Here is a 14,335-nt window from a genome sequence, read left to right on the forward strand (position 1 = left end):
TGAAATATATTAATTATTGCTTAAAATGGAAATAAATAAAGAGAAAATAGTATTAAAACGAACCGTTAAACAAACAATTTTTTTGTATTATGCAAAAATGATTATTCCTTTTAACCTTTTTCTTTTTAATGAATATTCAATAATCAAAAGTACACATCTTTGATTGTTTAACTGGAATAAAAGAATATGTATCAAATAATAAGTTTTCAATTTTATTTTTAATGTCAGAAGTATGTCTGAAAACCTTTGTAGAGCCAATGTCCATAAATTGTATCTCCTTCAACCCTGTCTTATAAAATGTCAGAACAATAAATGTAATTTTTTTTAAAATATTTCTTTATAAATTATAACTCCTGTGTTTTTCTGATGTATGAGCTATATTATTGTTAAGTTTCATTCAAATACACTCATTAGTTTTTGCGTAAAAGCGTAACAAACGCACAAACAAACAAACAAATATTCTCACTTTCAAATTTATAATATATAGGAATAGGGATAATTTGAACATCTGTTAGGTATGACCTTACTTAATCACTTTCATTGTGTTTTGCCAAATATTAATTGTCTCTGAATGATTAGTTTAACATTTGTACTTGTATGAGTCATCGCAAATAATATTCCAACGGATTACTTTGTAACGTTGCATAAACTAAGTTTTTCTGATGTAAATACTTAATATTTCAATATTTTCAATAATTAGTTTTTAATATTTCCCAACATATATCTACAGAATATAGTACTGAATTTCTGTTACTCAAAAGACGACCTAGTTATAGCCGTTAGTGCAAAAAGGAATCAAACTGTGCCTCACTCTATAATATCTATTTGTTTTCTAATATACGCAAATGATTATATAAGGCAGGATTTAGTATGACGACCTTTTACTTTTTTTACCTACGTAGGTATTATGTTGGTTATTATAAAATCATTAAGTGTAACAAGCAAATACAATTTTTAATACTTCTTATAACTATCATCAAATGGTTTTATTATGTATTGATGACGCACGGAATCATTAAAACAATTGAATGTTTTGCTTGACTTGTGGTTTACCTCTCATTACCTTCATCTACCAACCCCAATCCAATATTCTTTCTAGGTATTAACACCTATATCTAATTACAGTCATTACACATCACATCACATAATATTATTAAATTACTAAATTGCTACTAACTTGCGGTCACTGCTTAGCCTTTTGAACCGTAAAATGAGAATGCATTTTTTTCTCGTTAGGATAGTATTTGTATACCAAGCTTTGGCTTACTAGCTCTGGTCAAGGCTTGGGAAAACATTGGCAAATCAAAGCTTGTTGTAATTTCATGTTTATGTTTATGCTGTTTCGATACCTAGTGAGAGAATAGCCTTTCGAGCAAGAGAAGTTTAACTAATAGTTAACATAAATGCTAGTTCAAATCTTATGTCAAACTCGTTTATTCAATTTACGACATACCATCAACAAACTTAAAACTGATTAACTATTGGAACTACGTTCCTTATTAAATTGTGAGTAATGTTCGCACATATTGGGTTGACTACTAAATCAGAAGTATCTTTTTTAAACTAATATTACAATTAATTCATAATGTATAGAGTTAAAGTAGCTATAATATTTAATTCTTTGAACAATAAAACAAGTATTTGACTTCTTACATGAATACTTTAAATTTTCAGAAGTAACATTGCACAGGTATGCAAACAGTATCGTTCAAGAAAAAATTTAAAAAAAAAAAAAAAACAAATTAAACTTGAAATTATCAAAAGACAAAAAGTAACGAGAGAGAAAAAAATAAAAAATAATTAAAAGAAACTAATTACACTAAACCTGCAACATAGCGTACCACAAAACTAATATTTATAATTAATTACTAATACAGTTATTTGTACTAAGGGGCATAGTTCCTACCGAATGTCCCACAACACCTCTCATTCTTTTTAACATTATTATTCCGTAGCTCTGCATCCTGGTGTAGACTTTGACTCTTTTTACAGATGTTTTCTATGTTGTCTATCCCTACAATATCCACCACCACTTTCGAAGCACAAGTAACACAAATAAATCACCATCAGTTAATGATTCTTCCATTGATTACTTACGCTGTTTTGTTAGGAAGGGGAGAGGTTATATAAAGTCCCATATAATTAATTACATATCGTTCCGTAAACGAATAAAAAATATAATTTAAATCAGAAGTAGCCTTGGAAGTTTTTTTAACCCGATCGATTACTAATGGAATATAACTTAGTTAATTTGCAAGAATTTACACTAATAATTTCATAATTAGATGTAACTTATTATATGGTGTGAATTTATATAATAGGTGATAAAAAAACAGCGTTATTTTTTTACATTTGTGTTACAATTAAAGTATAAAGTTCTTGTCTCCGATAGGTTTAAGATTATGCAACGGTTACTTTTACTTGTGTAAAAGTTTTTCATTCCAACACTCTGAACTTAGTGTATCGATCGTTAATAATATAAAACTCTTTTCTTTTCAGGTGTGTAGATGTTCGATAAATAATCCTTAATAAAAATCACCAATAAGTTGTAAGTACATAAACAAAATATTCTATCTCGATTGGCATTTCGAAGCTATCACACTTCTGAGTAAAGGGGTTCGAAAGCAGTTCTTATTATTTACATTCAACATTTAGTCCAATTAAATGAAGATTATACTACCATCAAAACGGAAGCCTGCATTTTTGAATATAATTTCGTTTTGGCATAAATTTGAAGTAGTTAAAAAATATTCACCCCAAAAGCACTGTTTTGAAAATATCTTGAAAACATACGAAGATATGGAAAAAAGTTTTAAATAAAAAATGTACATATCAAAATTTTCTATAAAATCATTTCTGATCACTTTTGACTACTTGTAATAGAAACCGAGATACTTGCCATAAAAATATTAATTTATAGCTCAAATCCATAAAATGTGAAAAAAAAATCTCCCAAAATTACGTTTTTCAGTTCTATGGCAACGAACAATTCGATGTCAAATCTTATTAAAGAAATTTTTTTATTGCAAATAAGTGAAAAGTGATTTAGAAACTTTTTAAAAGATTCATGCGAAAATTATCCCTTTTTACTCTTAATTTTCACAAATCTCTAAAATCGTTTTAAAAAAATAATCACGTAACGAATTCCAAATGAACTACAAAGTCCATTTTTTATCTTCGAATATCCGGTAACTGTTTTTACTACTCTGTAAAGAATTTTTGATGATAAAAATGCATTTCTAATATTATCCTTGAAATTTTTTTGGGTGTTTGTTTCAAGTGAATCTTATTTTAGATAATATTTTTAAATCTGAAATAGGTCATTTGGATGACTCTAATGTCTAGACAAAAATTTAGTCTTGTCTTCTTTTCTATATACAGAGTGCCCATCTGTTAGTTTGAGTATCTAAAAATAAAATCTTTGACTTATAAGTGTTTGAAATTAGTAGAAAAGTCTTTAGAAGCATTTTAATTCTATGAATTATAACTTTCCGGCATTTTTTTAAGGCCACATATTGAAAGTGTTTGGTTTAGTCATAGCAACTCTTTTCATCGTAAAATAACGGGAACCCTGTATTACTCCCACTAATTTCATCAAAAAATTTTGTAATATTTTTTTTAGATTAACAATTATCTTTGTACTCTGAACTTAGGAATTAAATTTAAAAAAAAATAATCATAATAAAAATTAATAAAAATAGAGAAAAAAATTGTTTACGGATGTTTTGTGTTGTTGAAAACTATTCATCAGATTTTTCCTACCTGGAACGTCAGTCTCTAGGAAAATTTAAAAGATTTTTTTACCTTTGTTGATTGAAGATCAATGGTAGTTTACAAGATTCCGTCATAATTAATAACTATCTTGTCATTTAGCACCTGGATAGCCTTTTCTTTGGCTGATTTATAATGTGAGGTAATTATTCCAAATCAGATTTATAGTCACAATTAAAATACTTTTTAAATTTCAATCTCAATTAAATATTTTTATTTTGTTATCGTCTTTTTGATTAATTGTAATTACTTCCATCTAAGTACACGCTACGTGTGAAGTAGTTTAAGTAACATATTAAGTGAATAAAATCATGTTCTTTGTGTTTACTAATTTACTTAATTCAGTTAAAAAGTCTGAAATATCAATCTTTAGATACGTGCTGAAACGCCTTAATTACACTTTTTTTTAGGTTTGTTCTACCAATAAGCTAATAAACCTTATCCAAATGCTTTAAAGTTTCTGAAAAAAATAGAATCACTTCATTTTCAAATTGTAAGCGTCAGAAATTGTATGAAAAGTAACTTAAGTTTTGATATGGGTTCTCCTACACAAGGTCCACAGCCCCTTTTTACGCGAACCTAATGAAATTGAATGTTGTTGGCACATTACTCAACTTGAATTCTATGAAATCTACCAATTTAGTTTAGGATATGACGCGTCAAAAAATCCATAAACCCTAAATTTCTGCCGAGTGGCAAATAAACTCCTGAGTTGATGAAAGGCATTTGAAAAAGCTTGGAAAAAAATTCTGCCATTTGCCAAATAAGTTCCCTAACGACCGCACAAACGTTACATACTGCTGGGATATTTGCTCCCCCCTTTTATTTACCACTAGGAAGAAAGTTAGGGTTCATGGATTTTTGACGCACCATATCCTAACTTAATTATTCTAACAATTAATCACGAAAGTGCAATGAATATTTCCAGTAGCAAAATTTTACACATTACAAAGCATGTTTTTTAACATTCGTAAGCTGTCAATGATGTGACAATTTCAACTTGTTTTTAAATTAATTTAACTGAAAGTATTATCTGATAATCTGACATTTAATTATTCCATTTGCATTTATTACTTAGAGCAAATAGTTAGGATTGAAAACAAAGCAATTCAGATTATTTGTTTAAAATGTGATTAAGAAATTACGGTTTATTTATTTATAGAATACTAGAGTGATACCCACCCGCTTCGCTGGGTTTAAAAGTAAAGATTGATAAAGATTGCTCTCGCTTATACCCTTTCTATTACACTTGAAATAATGGTAAGGATTGTTTTACACAGGTAAAATATATGTATGGTTTTATATTTTTTTTAAAGTATAAGAGTAGTTATTCATTGATTATATCAGAAAGATGGCCGTGAAATATTTTATATTGACTATTTTTACAGAAATATGTAATTCATGGTAATGTCAAATGACTAATTTTACAGAAATCTATAATTTATGGTAATGTCAAATTAAATTAATTAAAAAAAAATTTTTTTTAATTAATATTTCTTTATAAACTATATCTCATGTGTTATTCTCATATATCAGCTATATTGCTGTACAGTTTCATTAAAAACCATTCGCTAGTTTTAGCGTGGAAGCGTAACAAACAAACAAACAAACAAATATGCTTACTTTGGCATTTATAATAAATAGAGATAGAGATTAGCAGGATATTTTCTACTTCATTCTCTATAAAAAATAAATTGATATATGTATAAAATTTTTATTTCCAAAACATTTACTTGCATACTATATCATCAACGCCAAGGCAAAAGTTGTACCAAAAATAATACATCCTTCAGAATTTCTAACAATGAATGGAGCATGCCGATCACACTCCGTGTTTATAATATCTCTACCGATCAGCCGAGTAATCAACTTCTTTCTTAATAATAGTAGCATAGGAAAATTCTAACTAAATATAAGTTTTTTGTTTTTTGGCAAGTAACAAATCTGCTAATACATCCGGTTACCTGACACAAATAAAACCAATTTTCGGCTTCACCTTCTGTCATTTCTAACGTAAGCTAATTATTTTCTCCTTCAAACGATGGATATTAATTATCGTTTTTATAATACTAACATCTTCTTATTTACAAATTTTTGAAAACTGCTGGATTCAGAAGAAATCAATACCAAAGAGAAAGTATGCTTTATAATCGATTTATCCTAATACCCATAAGGTTTCGAAAGGTGGTAAGAAGTTATTGAAAATTCAATAAAGAAATATTAATTCAATATGAGGTACTTGTTAACATTTGTATGTGACCTGGAAAAATATATAGCAACTGTCGACAGTAATTCACAAAAAATGTATATGTCTGCCACAAACACGACGACAATAACAACTGCCAAACATTTCATTGACTCATTCTGACTACCGTCAAATCATACCCGTTTAACTGCTAAACTTGCCGAAAACCGTTATGTTTTGGAACGATTTTTGTTGCTTCGAGGCTGTATTTAATGGTCAAGGACTCGTAGTCTGGAACACACTGTAACATAATTATCTTATAATATAATAATATAACTATTAATTACAATAGTATTTATTTTAAATGTTTTTTTATGTTCTTATTGTTTGAAACGAACTGCTGACGACTTCACTAAGTCTCTTTGAAAAATAAAGCAATTATAGATGACGTTATATTAAATAGAAATAAATAAGATAATAACATTACTTTAACTTAAGGCAATTCATTTAAGTGGCATTTTAATTAATCACTTTAAGTAGTATAGAAGGATATTGTGTATAAATTTCTTTATATTCAGAAAATTCGTATTGCCTTCCTTAATGAGAATAAAATCTTCCACGTCAAATCCGATATTGGTAGATTATCTATAAAGCAATGTTGTTTTCTTCATTATCTGGAGAAACATTCAGACTAATTCAGAGTGACAGTATATCTAGTAATTATAAACAGACTTGTAGTTAAACTTCATATAAGAGGCAAGAATTACAGTAAAGCAATTTTTTACAGTATATTTTCGTTTTTAAACGATTTAATTAATTTGAACACTGAAGAAGTTCAAAATACTATGTTAGTAACGATTTATTCTGGTGATTTGAAAAAGTACTTTTTTGATGAAAGTGTCCATTTAAAAGATGGACATTCAATTCAATTTGAGTTTACATGTTCTATAAGAAATAAATAACTACCAGAAGGTCTTTATTCATAGATTTGGGGGGGGGGGTGCTAATTTTTAAAACTGCCTACAGACGCAAAGTTTTTTAATCCGCCTTTACACCCGACCAGAATTTCACGTAATCCAAATAATCTGCTACAAGTAAAGATTAAGTGTAGAATAAAAATACAAAAGTGCGGACGCAGACCAATCAAAATACTGGAATGGTCATAGTGAATATACCAGCACTTGTCAATACATAGTATAAAACAAAATCGCTTCCGTCAATCTGTCTCTAATCCCCATGTATGCTTAGATCTTTAAAACTACGCAACGGATTTTGATCTGGATTTTCAAATAGATAAGTGATTCAAGAGGAAAGTTTATATATAATACATGCATAATATAGGGGGTATAAATAGGGGTTAAAAGGGGTTGAACTAGGGGTTAAAAGGGATGTGCTTCAAGAACTTAAAAAATTTTGCATCGATTAAGGTCAAATATTGACAAATACACAACCAGTTTCAAGAATTGTTTTTATCTATTTGTAACCTTCGGGGAGTGGAAAGGTCGAGCAAAAAAGTGAGGATGAATAATCGAATTTTTTGTAATATACCACAGTAGGGTATCAAATAAAAGAACATGGTGTACATTAAAAATTGTAACCCCTACGCAAGGGAATATGAGGAGGGGTGAATGTGGGGATGTTGCTCAGAAATGCGGGTAGTTCAAAACTAGTTATTCATAATCTTGTTATAGTTAAGAATGTATCCGACACTTGCCTAGTAAAATTTATTGATAAATATTTGTAATGAATAATTTTAGAACAAAGTAATTTACATAAAATGTTATTATTTGGAAACAAATAGCCATCGAACGATGGCCCTATAAATTTTTCAAGTGTATAGACGAAAATATTTATATTAATATCATTGACGTAAATAAAAATTTTTGTTAATATAAATAAATTATATATGTACCTGAGCTGAACCGCGCCATCATAAAAATTGTAATGTGAAATTCTCATATAACATTCATCTTATCAAACCATCTTTTGTAAAATTTTCATGTCGTACTTGTAAAAAACGTATATCGGACTGAAACTGAAATAATAAAATAAGTGAACACTTAATTGAAAAACTGTACAATTCAGTTCCGTCGTTTAATCGGGAAATGAGTTTCTATTGTGGTTTAAAGTACCCTCGCTTGCGAATCAGTTTTTATAAGAGACAGCTAGTTGGATTGCGGATTTCATTGACAGAAGCGATTCATTATACCATGTATATATGAAATATACATAGTATTTTAAGTTTCGTCCCAAGTTTGTAACGCTTAAAATATTGATGCTAAGAAAAAAATTTTGGTATAGGTGTTCATAGAATCACCTAATTAGTCCATTTCCGGTTGTCCGTCCGTCCGTCTGTGGACACGATAACTTAAAAACGAAAAACGATATCGAGCTGAAATTTTTACAGCTTACTTAGGACGTAAAAAGTGAGGTCAAGTTCGTAAATGAGCAACATAGGTCAATTGGGTCTTGACCTATGGATTCGAAGGACCCATCTTGTAAACCGTTAGAGATAGAACAAAATTTTAAATGTAAAAAATGTTCCTTATAAAAAAATAAACAACTTTTGTTTGAAACATTTTTTCGAAAACATCACTGTTTACCCGTGTGGGGGCCAATTAGGCGAAAATTTTATAGTATGCACTATACTTCAATATCAGTTATGTATGTGTCACATGTATGTATGTGTTATGTGATAAAGAAATCAACACTGACTATGCATGATATTTCAACAATTAACTCAGTCAATGGTTTGTTTTCACTTGTTATACAATTAAATTTTATTTTACAGTGTATTTTACCATGACGTCATTTTGCACTATAAATTAATGAATGGCTCGAACTCATTTTTGAATAACGATATTTTGTGAAATATAAAACCGTAAAATACTGTAAACTAGCAAGGTCATTTATGAAAACAATAACTTCATATAGTTAAGGTATGAATGTTAGAAGCCATTGTATTTTTTTTTTTTGTAATATTCTTAAAATAAAATTAATGACGTATTTCATTATTATCATTACATTTATATTTATTTATTTACTTACAATATGATTATAAAATTTATTACGTATTTATATTTAATATTTAACCATAAAATATAACCTTCAAATTATAGCAAATACTCAGTAGATATCTGTATTAATCTATGCGTTGATAATTTATTTTACTTTTGTATTAATCAAATTGACATTAATTTAGCAGTTTTTGTTTCAAAACCTCAAAAAATTCATAGAACGCATTCAAGCTGCGTAAACTAAGAAAATTTTACAGAAATATATTTCGAGCAAAAGTTGTTTTATCTCTGTCTTTAACAAGAAAACTCAGTTACGAACATGAACTATTTTTAACCCCCGAACCAAATAAACGGATGACATAAGTTTGACCGCTATGTGTGTCTGTACGTCTGTGGCATCGTAGTGCCTAAGCGAATGAACCGATTTTGATTTTTTTTTGTATCGTTACAAAGTAATTTAATGGGGAGTGTTGTTAGCTATGTTTCAAGTGCGAGTTTAGGGTTCCGTACCTGGAACAATTAAAAAGTAGGCGATGATCCTCAAAATCGGTTCAGTTTGGAGAGGAGGCTCTAAGGAAAACGGTAATTAATGGAAACGGTGTTATTAGATACGTTTCAAGTGCGAGTTTAAGGTGCCGTACCCAAAAAATTTCTCGGGGTTTTTTTTAATATTTTGTTTCACTTGTATAGTTCCTTGTTGGTATTATGTAATATCTACGACCACAAAAAGGGTCTGTTTAAAGCTGTCTCAATATATAGGGTATTAAAATGATGAAATATAGGAAAATTAAAATAATAAATTGTACCCTTTGTTTAATATTAAGTTTTCCCGCCACTTCCACATAGAAGCTATAAAATGTGGTTGTGACGTCTTAAGATAAAACTGAATGCTTTGACGTGACTTTTGAAAGTCAGACATTTACTTTGCAATGAATAGAAAAATCGTACAATAATCACATATAATTTTTTTGCGCACTTTATTGGCTTATATAGAATGAGATTGAAACATGAACGTATTTTAGATAATTTAATTTAATTTTTTTGTCGCAATAAATATGAGCTGCTGTTAAATGTAATAATGTATGACATGAAAATAAAGCAATTTAAAAAAAAAAAGAAACATAATTATATGATATAATAATTATTATTATAATACGTGCTTCCTTTTACGGCAATAACGATATTAGTTATAATTATCTTAAACTACACTGAGAAAAATTTATGAAATCGTGACAACTCCGCGCAGAGTTGACAATATTGAAGTGGAGTCAATGGAAATATGGTTCACACAGACCTGCCGGAATCAAGGTAACTATGTAGCTTCTTTTAAACTAACTGCGCGAGGGAATTGAATTTAAGTTTTAGGTAGAGTTGAGTCCACTAAATTTGAATTTGTTTCCGGTACAACAAAATAAATAGTACAATGAATAAATCTTCAATAATTGAGCTGGAACTCATTTCAGGCAATTTGTTTTAAGATTTATTTCAAATATTGAAGTGATTTTTTGAAAATTATCAATGAACATAAATGAAAATATATTTTGATTTAAAATGAGTAAAATTGCAGTAATTCCTGCAGTATAATTGATTTTTAGTATTGACTAATATAGAGATAAACATAAAATAGAGATATAATAAATAGGGATAGGAATTGGTTAGAATGATTGAAACAGCCCGCTAAATTATGTATAAAGGCAAGCATAGCCAGTATATAATCAGGATTTTTAGAAAAAGGTTCAGAAAATTATTGTAACTCTCAAATGTGACATGTTCCTATATATTTAAAATATAAGCAGTTATAGTTAATTGGAAAATAATGAAAAAAAAAACATCTGAACAATTTACGAATATTAAAAATAACCTAGTCCAATAAATAAATTGTAAAAAATAATCAAAGAAATAAAATATAGAACTTAGAGAGTTGAATGCGAATCGAATTTACGTCAAATGCTTTCTCTTTTAAGTCAAAGCTACCAACGATTTCATAAACAATTTTTTTATATTGTTACAAAAGTAAACAGTTTTAATTGAACACATTCCTTCAATTGAACCAATTTTTTTTTTGAATCAATAATAATAATCAAACTAAATTATTAATTATTAGGATGAACTGCTAATGACAATATTGACCTACCAATTGCGTCAGGGAATTGAGTAAAACGTCTATGCTGCAGGCTTCGCCGTACCCAACTCAGCCGCGCAGTTGAGACAACAGAAATTCATTTGACCCAAAATATTTTTTTTCCTTAGTGTGCTATTGGTTTGGTTAACATAAATTTTACTTGGAACAGACAAATTTTTCCATACAAAAGTTACAGTGTTCCTTGTCGCCCTATTAGCTCAGTTGGTTAAGCTGTAATCAATTCCGTCCGCAGTATGCTTAGGGTATCGGATTCGATTCCCGTCGTCGAAACAAAATTAATTTAATTTATAAATTTGATGGGTGTTGTGCATGGTAAATGCATGCAGAAGGTTTTGTTCCGCTAATAAATGAAATTATCAAAGGAAAGCTGATAAAACAGATGTATGCTATCACAATGGGCTCTATAACCTAAGCGTGTTCTTCGTGGACAGCCAATGTAACGTAACCTAACCTAACCTACGGTGTCCCTTTATGAAAATTAGGTTTGTGTCAATATTAAGAAAGTGTAAACCACTATAAGCAGGGGTGTTCAAGCCAAAAGGCTAGTCACTCCTGCTTTAAAGCGTGCAACGCTACACCCAATACGAATATTATTATATTCATTAAAAACAAAAGTATAAAATCGTGCCTTGAATCAATAATAATTATAATCTTCAATATTATTATTTTTTTCCATTTACTATATTTAAATAAATACCTTATTTACACACATATTACAGTATTTATTGAAAGTAATAATTCTTATAATAATTTATTTATTTAAAAAAAAAAAACATTTATTTTTGTAGTGTAATAAGAAATGTTTCATTGTTTTTATTTTAATGTATTTTTTCCTTCCAATATTTAACCTTCGAGTCTGTTCATTCGATTTATTTGTAAGATTTCCATTATTTGGGCGATTATTCGTTCATATACAGCTTTCAATGGTTACCATTTAAATTTTTATCATGATTTTATTTGGGTATGAATTCTGAAGTTTACGAATCACAAATCCTTTGCAAAACTCTTGATTTCTTAAATAAGCTTAGGGATATATACGCTCGAAAAATTTATTACCAAACGTTGGCCTAATTTCCGAGATAGTTAACCAAATCAATTAATTAATTAATCCAATGATAGAGCACTTAGAAATATAAGCATGTCTTTCCGATCACTCCGAAATTAATCAGAGAGAAACTATTTGAATTTTCTGGTATATTCAAGCACATGCGAGTCTATCTATTTAATTGAAGAAAAATTTTAAGTTTTAAGTATTGATGAAATAAATAGTGAATTATGTTTTGAATATTTTGTTTACTTCGTATGCAAAACTATTACATCAAAAATTTTTATGTTCATCTATCAACTGTTTTACCAATTTAATGGAATAGTTCAAATATTATAACGATTAAAACTTCACGATTTATGTTTATAATATCCTCAGATTTTATTTTGCTGAAAAAAATGGAATAGTAGTCTGCTTAATTGCATACTAAAGATAACGCAGGGAGCTTAAAAAATATGCTTATAACTTGTAATAGATAGCTCTCACCGAAGAAAACTGAGCTACGAATTTTTTTTTTTTAATGTAACAAAAATTTCCACTAGCTATGTACTTATTGGATAACTAGAAGCATGGTACGATTGATGTTCCGGAACCTCCCTTACGACTACTTCGAAAAACAAAAATTTATACTTTATATATGTAATTTTTTCTTTTACTCCGCTAATTTTCCGATAAGAATATTCCTTAAGATGTACTTAAGTAATAACTAGATGCATATTACGATTGGAGATCCGGAAGATCCTTACTAATCTACGTAGTCCCCTGCGTTATGTAACACCTACGAAAGCACATTTTACATTCTGCACTAGGAATTTTACTCTATTTCGAGTATTCAAAATTGCAGACAGTATCTTTACGTATTTTTTTTTTTAAATAGCTCGATCTTTTTTCCCAAAGAATAAACACTTAAAATTAGCTACGAAAAGTACGAATTTCATATTCTTTTAAAATAACAAAAATTTAGTCAATTACCTTGTAGCTAAGTATAATTCATAAGCTGTCATTGTCAATTCCAACGTGTAACTCCTTAATTCCAAAAATGTTTTTTGTTTTGGTTTGCTGAAAGGCAATATTTCTCTTCGTTGATGTCGGAGATTTTTATACCATGTATATATGAAATATACATAGTATATTAAGTTTAAACGCTTAAAAATAATGATGCTAGGAAAAAAATTTTGTCATAGGTGTTCATAAAATCAAATAATTAGCCCATTTCCGGTTGTCCGTCCGTCCGTCCGTCTGTGGACACGATAACTCAAAAACGAAAAAAGATATCGAGCTAAAATACAGCGTATTTTTCATTTTACAGCGTACTCAGGACGTAAAAAGTGAGGTCAAGTTCGTAAATGAGCATCATAGGTCAATTGGGTCATCTTATAAACCGTTAGAGATAGGACAAAAGTTTAAATATAAAAAATGTTCCTTATCAAAAATTAAACAACTTTTGTTTGAAACATTTTTTCGTAAACAGCACTGTTTACCCGTGAAGGCGCCAATTAGGCGGAAATTTTATAATATGTACTATACTTGATTATCAGTTATGTATGTGTCACATGTTTGTATGTGTTATGTGATAAAGAAATCAACACTGACTATGCATGGTATTTCAACAATTAACTGAGTCAATTGTTTGTTTTCACTTGTTAACTTATATACTTGTAGAATAGACTTTATTTTGTTTGAATATTGACAAATTTTAGAGTTCATGTTAGATTATATACCAGTTTCAAATATTTGAACTATACTTGGAATTACATTACATGGTGTTGTTTAGACTTAAACACATGATCTTGAAATGTTTTAATAAAATTGTAAACTAATTTATTTTTAACACATAAATATTTATAATATGAACCAGTTAGTTATTCTATGTCTGAGAGTCTGTCAGCCAGTGTGTTGTTCCATCACATCCATTATTATTATAATGTTTATGTTTATTAGATATGTATACAGGGTCAATCCATCAATGCTTTTCTTAATGAAATTAGTATGCTCACGGTACATTCTTGCATAACCATTACACCAGCTAATCAAAAATTTTCCAAGAATGTTGTAAGCCATATATTAGACCAAAATTAAAAAAATTCCTTAAGTCAGTTCAACTATCCTCTGAGGTGTGTAAGGATTACCGTTCTCTATAAAGGTCATCGGTAATATCGATGAAAAATTGATAT

The 14,335-nt window shown here is 28.9% G+C and overlaps 1 protein-coding gene across 1 annotated transcript in view; it reads left to right on the plus strand.

The window, feature by feature from the left end:
• The window catches only part of LOC123293816, a 345,565-nt gene that overhangs the window by 305,823 nt on the left and 25,407 nt on the right, over nucleotides 1-14,335 (plus strand). The window lies entirely within an intron of this gene.

The sequence above is a fragment of the Chrysoperla carnea genome, chromosome 2 (genome assembly GCF_905475395.1).
Source record: "Chrysoperla carnea chromosome 2, inChrCarn1.1, whole genome shotgun sequence".
Lineage (NCBI taxonomy): Eukaryota > Metazoa > Arthropoda > Insecta > Neuroptera > Chrysopidae > Chrysoperla > Chrysoperla carnea.